Source organism: Oryza sativa, chromosome 8 (assembly GCF_034140825.1).
Source record: "Oryza sativa Japonica Group chromosome 8, ASM3414082v1".
Taxonomy (NCBI): Eukaryota; Viridiplantae; Streptophyta; class Magnoliopsida; order Poales; family Poaceae; genus Oryza; species Oryza sativa.
In genome coordinates, this window is record NC_089042.1 from 9,846,799 (window position 1) to 9,855,292 (window position 8,494).

Genomic DNA, 8,494 nt, shown 5'->3' on the forward strand with positions numbered 1-8,494 from the left:
AATTTATTCCTAATTTGATTTTGATTTTTAGTCCGCACTTTTTTCAATGTTTCCTTCCCTCTGTGAATTGATTATGAGAACAATAATTTACTTAATTCGCAGATATGATGCTTGGTAGTTTTAATAAATTTTAGGGTTTGATTTTTTTATTACTTCCGACCATTCGCCTGCTTGGAAGCACAGTAATTGGGCCAAAACGGGTGGAAATTACTGTCCCAAAACTTTTTTAGGGTGGAAATCAAAAGAGGTTATTGTGCCTACACTATGTCATATTATTCTATTTTGCGTGAAGTATATTTGATGTACGACATTAATTGAATTAAAACTCAACTGCATAGATTATAGAAAAATAACTTTTGCTAGCATAAAATTTTAAATGTCATTAAAGACAAATAAAATTACACCGTAGTGTTTAGCGCATATTACTTAGTTACCAATAATCGTCCATCTCCGTCTAACCAACACTACTGGAGAACTGATCTTCGCTGGGTTGGTCAAAAACCACATTAGTCCTGGTTCCTATTCTAACTGGGACTAAACATATTTTTTTTGTCCCAGTTTAAAACTACCACGGGACTTAGATGATCTTTAGTCCTAGTTGGTAACTAAAGATCCATATTTAGTCCCGGTTGGTTATAACAACCGGGACCAAGAATAAAAAAATCGTGGCTACCCCGAGCCGTGCGCCGCCTCCTATCTCAGCCTCGATCTTATTCTCTCCCTGCTGCGCGCCTCCTCCTCTCCAAGTCTCGATCTTATCTCATCCCCTCTCCTATGCTCCCCATTCCTCCGATCCCCTTCCTCTCCCATTTTCTCTCCTCCCCCTCCCATCTCCTCCCCTTCCCGCCTTCCCCTCACTTGCGGGTGGCGGCTCCCTCCCCCTCCCCTCCAACGCAGGCGGGCAGCGCACGAGGCCGCAGCCGCACCTGTGCAGCCGCTGCGGGCCGGCGGAAGCGGCCGCGGTGGCAGCCGGGCGGCGGCTGCGCGGTGGCCTGGTGGAAGTCGGGAGGCCGGTAGGCCGCGCATAGCCAGCGGATCTGTGGATTTTTTTTTTATTTTGTGAATGATGATTTGTAGATGTTGTTGTAAATTTTTTTAGATTTGTGGATTATGGATGAGCCTGTATTGTGGGTGATTTTGTTGTGCATGATCTATGGGGATTTAGGGTGATGGCAAAAAAAAATAAGAAAAAGAAAAAAAGCTAGCAATGGAAAAAATGGGAAAAAAAACTTTAGTCCCAGTTTGTAACTCCAACGTGACTAAATATTGTAGTCCCGGTTGATGTTATAAACGGTCCCGGTTATTTTAAATGGGATCATTGGATGTCCCGCCTTACGACCCAGGATTAAAAGGGTTGTAAACCGGGAGTAAAGAGCCTTTTTCCAGCAGTGCAACCATATAATTGTGCGATGACAAAAGCCCAACCCACAATAATCCAGCATTCCAGCCCATTAGCTGTGCTCTTTACTGCTATTGGCTAGACGTTTGCTCTTCCAAAATTTTCACGGCGCAGCACAATGAAAGTAGGCAAAATTTTGTTACGGGAACTCAAATTTTATGCTCTTTGTTAGAGGACACCGTAAGAAATGATATATGTTGTAGGACATCATAAAAATTAAGTAATTAGCTACTAGACACCGGACCTATTATTTTATTATATATTCTGCAAATGAAGAGAAGAAAACTGTGGAAAGTACGAATGTGCCCCTGGGATCTGTTCTTCCTCTTGGATGTCTTCCTGCTCAGCTCCATACCGAGCAGCAAAGGGATGGGTTCAGGGGGTCGGTGCTGCAGCCAAACTTTGACAGCAGCGGCAGCCCACATCATAGTGCTTTCGCAGGTGGCTACAGCCGGCACCGAGGATTATTAGATTGGCTGGAACACGAGCACCATTGTGTCAGTCCATGAGGAAAGAGGAAGAGGACCGGTGGTCTCCGGTGGGAATCTCAGCTAAGTGAGCGCGTCAAACTTGTTCCCGGCAATGGGAAACTTATTTTATGGGAACTCCTTGATGAAGGTGGAGTGTAAATGGCTGAACGCGGCGATGAAGCACAAGTGGACGCGGAGAACTAGGGAACATTGATCTCTTAACTCACTGGTAGCCAAGCTCCAATTCTTGGGGCTTTCAGTCAAGTAGGCTCAGGAACACATCGTGACGCGAGTAGATTCATCGGAGACTTGGTAGCTTCATTAGAACTCACCGTCTAGTTTATTAGGACTTAGGTCGAGCCTTTGAGGAGACAAGACGAGAAATCGAGGACAAGCCAACGAGGAGAGGAGGCAGCCGTCTTGCCCTGCCAATATGGCTCTGCCTCGGCTCTTGGTATGTGGTCGGTGCTAGCCACTGCAGCAGCGTGGCCGTGCGAATGTGGCCTGCGGGCTGCAGCGTTGGCGCTGGTTGTGGACTGCATAGTCGCATCGTGCCATCGTCGACTCGTCCCCATGCATGCAAGAAGAATTGCCGAATAGGGAATTGGGATCGATTATTCATCTCGAGTCTCAGCGACTTGGCGTTGTCCACGGTCCACGGCTCGAAGAGGTGAGTTGAGGCCCGGCTGCTCCTCCGGAGGTGAGGCACGATTCGGTGCCCAAGAAGTGTTTTGAGGGGCATACTCGTCTTTTCCACATTATTTCTCTCACCATTTGACTAAAAATAATAAAATAATGGCTTCAATGTCTTGTAGCAAATTACACATTTTTTAGAGTGTTTTATAGCCGAATCGCGTTTTTGCGATGTCTCATAGCTAGTTACATGGTTTTTGGGTGTCCTATAGTAAATTTTGCCACGAAAAGGAACAAGGAATGAAGCAACTGACTTCCTCTAAACATGGGTTCTTTGCTTCTGATGACGACTATAAGACAAGGATAGTAGGAATACATTTAAATATATTTATCTCTCTAAAAGACTTTAAACTATTATCAACTAACGTATCTTTGAAAAATGTTAAATTTCCAACAAATTCCAAGTAATCATACGCCCGTATGATATTCGTATTTCGTTAGGAAAAACTCTGAATTATCCCCTAAACTATTGAGATAGTACAAATTACTCCCCTCAGTTTGAGAACAAACATTCTTCACCCTTAACTTTTCATATCAAACGAATTACCCCCCGACTGACTCCGGAGTGGTTTTGGTCCTATGTGGCACACACGTGGCAATCTAGTCAGCATTAAAAAAATTAAAAATGGTGGGGCACACTGGCTAGTTCTGCCTATTTTCTCGGTCACCACATGTGGGCCCTACCTTTTTATATTTTTTTATGCTGACGAGACTGCCATGTCGGACCAAAAGCGCTCTGGAGTCTGTCAGGGGGACAAAAAGTTGAGGGTGAAGAATGTTCGGTTTTTTTTATTAAGGGTAATTCGTGCTTTCTCGAAAGTTCAGGGGATAATTCAGACTTTTTCCATTTCATTATCCACAACACTGGATTCTTACACTCCGTAGTGTCGACATATGAGGTGACTTCTCACTACTAAAATATCGCTTTTCCATGCGGCCAAAAGTCATTTTTTCATGCGGACGAGTGGCCTACCTGCGCCCAAAGTTCTGCGAAAATCAGAATTTTGCATGCGGCCAATGCAACCACATGCAAAAATCTCATTGTCGCATGCGGTCACCTATACCAATCGCATACAAAAGTCAGTTCAGTGAAAAAAATAAAAATTCAAAACCACCAAAACTCCAAAACCCAAGCTAGTGGCCGACCGAAACATAAGGTCGCCGGAGTTCGCTGCCGCCGCCATCGTTGCCGAAGCCACTCCCAAGGGCGGCACTGCCAGATCACCGCCTGTCATCGCCGTCGCCGCAACCGCTCCCAAGGGTGGCACCGCAGGATCTGCTGCCCTCGCTGCCCGCCATCATTGCCGCCCACCGTCATCGTTGCCGCAACAGCTTCCTGGGCGGCGGATACAGCCCTCCCAAGGATGTCGCCACTGGATCCGTTATTTGTCATAGTCATCGCTGCAGCCGCTCCCTAGGGCGGCAGATCCGGCCCTCCTAAGGACGGCGCCAGATCTGCTCCCCGCCGGCTGAATCCACCGCCCTCACCAGCCACCGTTGTTGTTGCCGTAGCCACTCCCTAGGGCGGCAGATCCACCCCTCCCGAGGGTGGTGGCGCCAGATCTGCCGCCCGCCATCGTTGTCGCTGCAACCGTTGCCTAGGGCGGCACCGCCTGATCCGCTGCCCACCGTCGTCGTCACCATAAACACTCCTGAGGGTTGCGCCGCTGGATTCGTGGCCCTTGTCGCCGGCCCGTCCTCGCCGCTAGCCCTCATCACACGCGTGTTGGCGTCATTGCCTTCCACTGCCGGCCGCTCCTGCCCGCTGCTCGAAAGGGGGAGATGAGGGAGAGAGCGAAACAGGAGAAGAGAAAGTGAGAAGATAAGGATGGCTTGTAATTTTTTTTCAAGATGGTGAGAGGGAAAGCAGACGGTTAAACTAGTAGGTGGGCCTTTGAGAGGTCCTTTTGTGAAAATCAATTTTTACATGCAGGCACTTAAGAGTCCTGCCTAAAAAAATAGGCTTATTTTTCGCATGCTGGCCTCCTAAGAGGTTCGCTTGCGAAAATTGATTTTTTTTTCATATGGATCTTTCAAGGAGCCATATGCAAAAATGCAGTCTGATTTTTGCAAGCGCGACCAGTTATGGTCTTGATGCAACCTACAAATACACCTTGTTGCCTTTTATGCACATCAAGTTTTTAAGGGACTTTAACATCCCAGAAACTTAATCATTGATTAAAGAAAATAGTATAATGTTTTGTTCACCATTGTAGATATTAGCTGTAATTTCGAACCTAAACTTAAACGAATAGTTCACCTTAAATAGAGATGTAACTATCAATGCAGATATGAAGCCACAATAAAAGTTTAAGATATTATGAAGCTTTAAAAATAAATGGCTAACAATTATATAACCATATAATTTTTTGCAAACCAATAGGACTATTTGAAAACAGAACAACAAATAGAATTTTCGTGGGATATATAGAACTAATAAAACCTGGGAAAACATCTCATAAACATAGGACTCCCTGTCCCAAACAATATAAAGAACTCCTTAATAGTATAGTAGACAAAAGCCTAGTACTCCGTAGTCAGTACTGAAACAGGAATGGAAACAAGCAGATAAAATGTTGACAGCACAAATAGGTTACGAGGACCACTTGACATTCATTTATTCATGAAACGGACACCAAAACGGCAAGCCTCAATTGAGCATTGTTTGGTGCAAAAGGATCGATGATGCTCCAATAATCCATATATCCCGTCCTTGTCGAAAACATTTTCCTGCCAATAGGACATGATGCAAAAGGTTTGCTGATTAAGATGGGGTAGGAGTTACTACTTGAATACCAGTATGTAGCTGCAAGTTGAACTTACACTGTCTAGTAAGAGTGTCGGACCAGCAGATAGCTAGATATCAACACTGGTCTCAGAGTCTCGAAGAGAATGCTGCCACCGAAAATCTTTAATCGAAGAGGACTGCAATAACTCAAGGAATTCCTTGGTGATTTCCAGAAAGCCTAGATATTTCAGGGGCATGAGGAACTGAATGCCCAACGGGACGTCCCTCATGTTTTTGAGGTTAACCAGTGTTAGCCGTTGCAGTTTCTTCATGGCGTCTTTTTGAACCACCAGCCATTTCAGATTACGCATGTCTCTTAAGAAGAGTATCCTAAGGTTGGGAAACCACTCAGAAAGAAACACCAGCCTCTCTCCAATGTATGTGTTGGTTAGCCTCAGGTCTGTCAGATTCAACAGCAGGGAGAGGGATGGCAGAGGGTCTTGTTCCAATTGGGACCAATACAGCCGTAGCTCATACAGGTTTCGCCTTGCTGCGTGATGGAAGAGGGGAGACTCCTCCTGCAGTATATCATCTGCTAGCCGCCCTCGCAAGAACAGCCTCTGAAGGTTGGGAGGCGGCGGGTTCATCTCTTCCAGCTGGAGAGCCTCGTTTTCGTTGCTCGCCACAATGTACAGGTTGGACAGGAATTGTAGCTTAACAAGAGATGTGCAAAGGCGTCCACTGTAGGCTCCTTTCACGTTCCATACTCTGAGGCTTCGTAGCTGCCTCAGCTCTCCGAGATGCCTGATGGACTCCTCCTGTGCCTCCAGCCCATGTAGCGTCCGAAGGCTCGTCAGGTTACCGAGACCCTTGTGGAAGCGCACACCAGTGCAGCAACGGAAATTTCTCCAGGTTGCATCGTGCAGTTTCTCGGCAAATAAGTGCCTAAGCTTCTTCAGCTTGACGATCCTTCTTGGCAGACACCGTATGTCTGATCCAGAAAGGTCCAGCGTCAGCAGATTGGACAACTTCTCGATGGACTATGGGAGGAACTTCACCTTTGAGCCTCGCAGACCCAAATGGTGCAGATTGAAAAGATTACCAATAGCATTGGGAACTGTCTTGATGGGTACTCCACTTAGCTCAAGCACGGACATGTACCTGGAGTTGTCCAACACAGAGGATAAAATAATGGATGATGGAGTGCTCTTATCCAGGACAATGATAGAGCGGAGCCGGTACACACCTAAAACCGACTGACCAACGTCCTCGTGGAATTTTTGTATTACCAGTCGACGTTCATCATTTTCCTCAAGGGATCTCCCATGATGACCATCCTCATATGTAATGCCAAAACATTCTCTCCGACACAAGTCAACCGCGAGCTCACGCACGATATCGTGCATTTTGAATCTTCTTATCCTACCAAATGAGTTCTTTTGGACCAGTTGCAGCATGTTCCTGTGAACCAACTCTTTTAGGTAGCCTTCTGCCACTTCCTCTAGTGTGCTTTCACCCTTTTCCACAATGAACCTTTCTGCCACCATAGCCGTACAAGTTCCTTTCTTTTAAGAGGATAGTCCTCTGGAAACAAACTGCAGTATAGGAAACAACTTTTCAGGTAAGAAGGAAGGTATATGAAGCTCAAGAGTAATACATTCCTGACATGATCTAGCCTTGGATTGTTGATTATCTCCCAGCTGAGCTGATCATTAATCCGTTTCCATTCTTCCGTGGTTTTCTCACGCACAAACAAGAGACTACCAACAGAGACAATAGCAAGAGGCAAGCCTTTGCACTTGCTGACGATTTCCACGGAAATATCATTTAGCTTTGCAAGACATTTGTCATCTGTATCACTCCGGAAGGCCTTTTTACAGAACAACTCCATTGCCTTGTCACTTGGTAAAGTTTTCAGTTCAACGACATAATTCTTAGAAGCAAGGCCGGCTACTTCACTGTCTCGTGTTGTAATTACAAGCCTGCTTCCAGTGCCGTTATGAACAAGTGCATTAGACAAGTCAGTGAATGCTTCTGTACTCCAAACATCATCTAGTACGATCAAGTATTTCTTCTCCACTAGAAAAAGATGCAGTTTCTCTTCAAGGGATGTGATGTCCATCGTGGCAATGTCAGTTGGTACGTCCTCTATATCTTTGAAAAGCTTCCCAATTAAATTTCTCAAAACACCTTGTCTTGAATATGTTTGAGAGATGGATACCCAGGCATGGCATTCAAACTTTTCCTTCGCCCTCCTGTAGATATTTGCAGCAAGGGCTGTTTTGCCAAGCCCTCCCATCCCAAGCAGGGCTATCACAAGGTGTGCAGGTTCATCATCTTCAAGCCACTTTTCCAAATCCCTCCTGTAATCATCAATCCCCACAAGATCTTCATCACTGATGGAACATGAAGTGGCTGCCAAATGCTGAGATCTCTCGACAATGTAGCTTGAGTTGTCGTTACTGTCACTTGGAAGCAAAACCCATCGGTCCTTGGCCTGAAACAGGTGCACCAGATTGACCTCGGCTTCTTTAACCAATGAAGCTATCCTGTTCAGGGATACCACGACATTGGGTCCCTTGATTCCTTTCTTCAGATAGGTGCTCCATCCAGTGTCAAGCTTCTGACCGATAAGATGCAAATATTCGTCCACAATGTCTTCGATCCCATGTACAAGTACTCGTCCCTCCTCCACCCAGATTTCATATGTCTGGTTATTACGGTTGCGTACATCCATTCGACAGAGAAACTCATGCATCAACCGGAGCTCCCTCCTGATGCGGCCCATGCTGCCTTGAAGCTCTGTTAGCTGCGTGACAAACTTCCTGAAATACGAAACAGCCTGGCTGGTTGCTTCATTTCCCAATGCAACACCGATCTTCCTCACAGCAAAAAGAATCACGGCCTCAGCCATTTATGCCCAGAACATTCTTTAGCAGCAAATTACTTAGCCTTGGCGGCACAACCTTCTCAATCTATTTTACGGTGAAACCTGAAATATTAATTCCATGTGATAAGTAAGTGGGATGCCCCCGGTTAATTATTGTTATGTTCAAGTTATAAATGTAGTAGTTTTATACCTAGTGCAAAACTTGTAGTTTTCTGAATATGTAGTTTTGTAATACTTCATCTTAAATTTGTAGTTATGTGATAAATGTGTTTCTAAATCTATAGTTTTGTGATACATCGACTTAAATCTGTAAT

General features: G+C 45.4%; 1 pseudogene; it reads right to left on the minus strand.

Annotated features, from left to right (window-relative positions):
• Positions 1-5,418: 5,418 nt before the first annotated feature.
• On the minus strand, positions 5,419-8,204 carry LOC4345107 (disease resistance protein RPM1-like; annotated as a pseudogene).
• Positions 8,205-8,494: the final 290 nt, after the last annotated feature.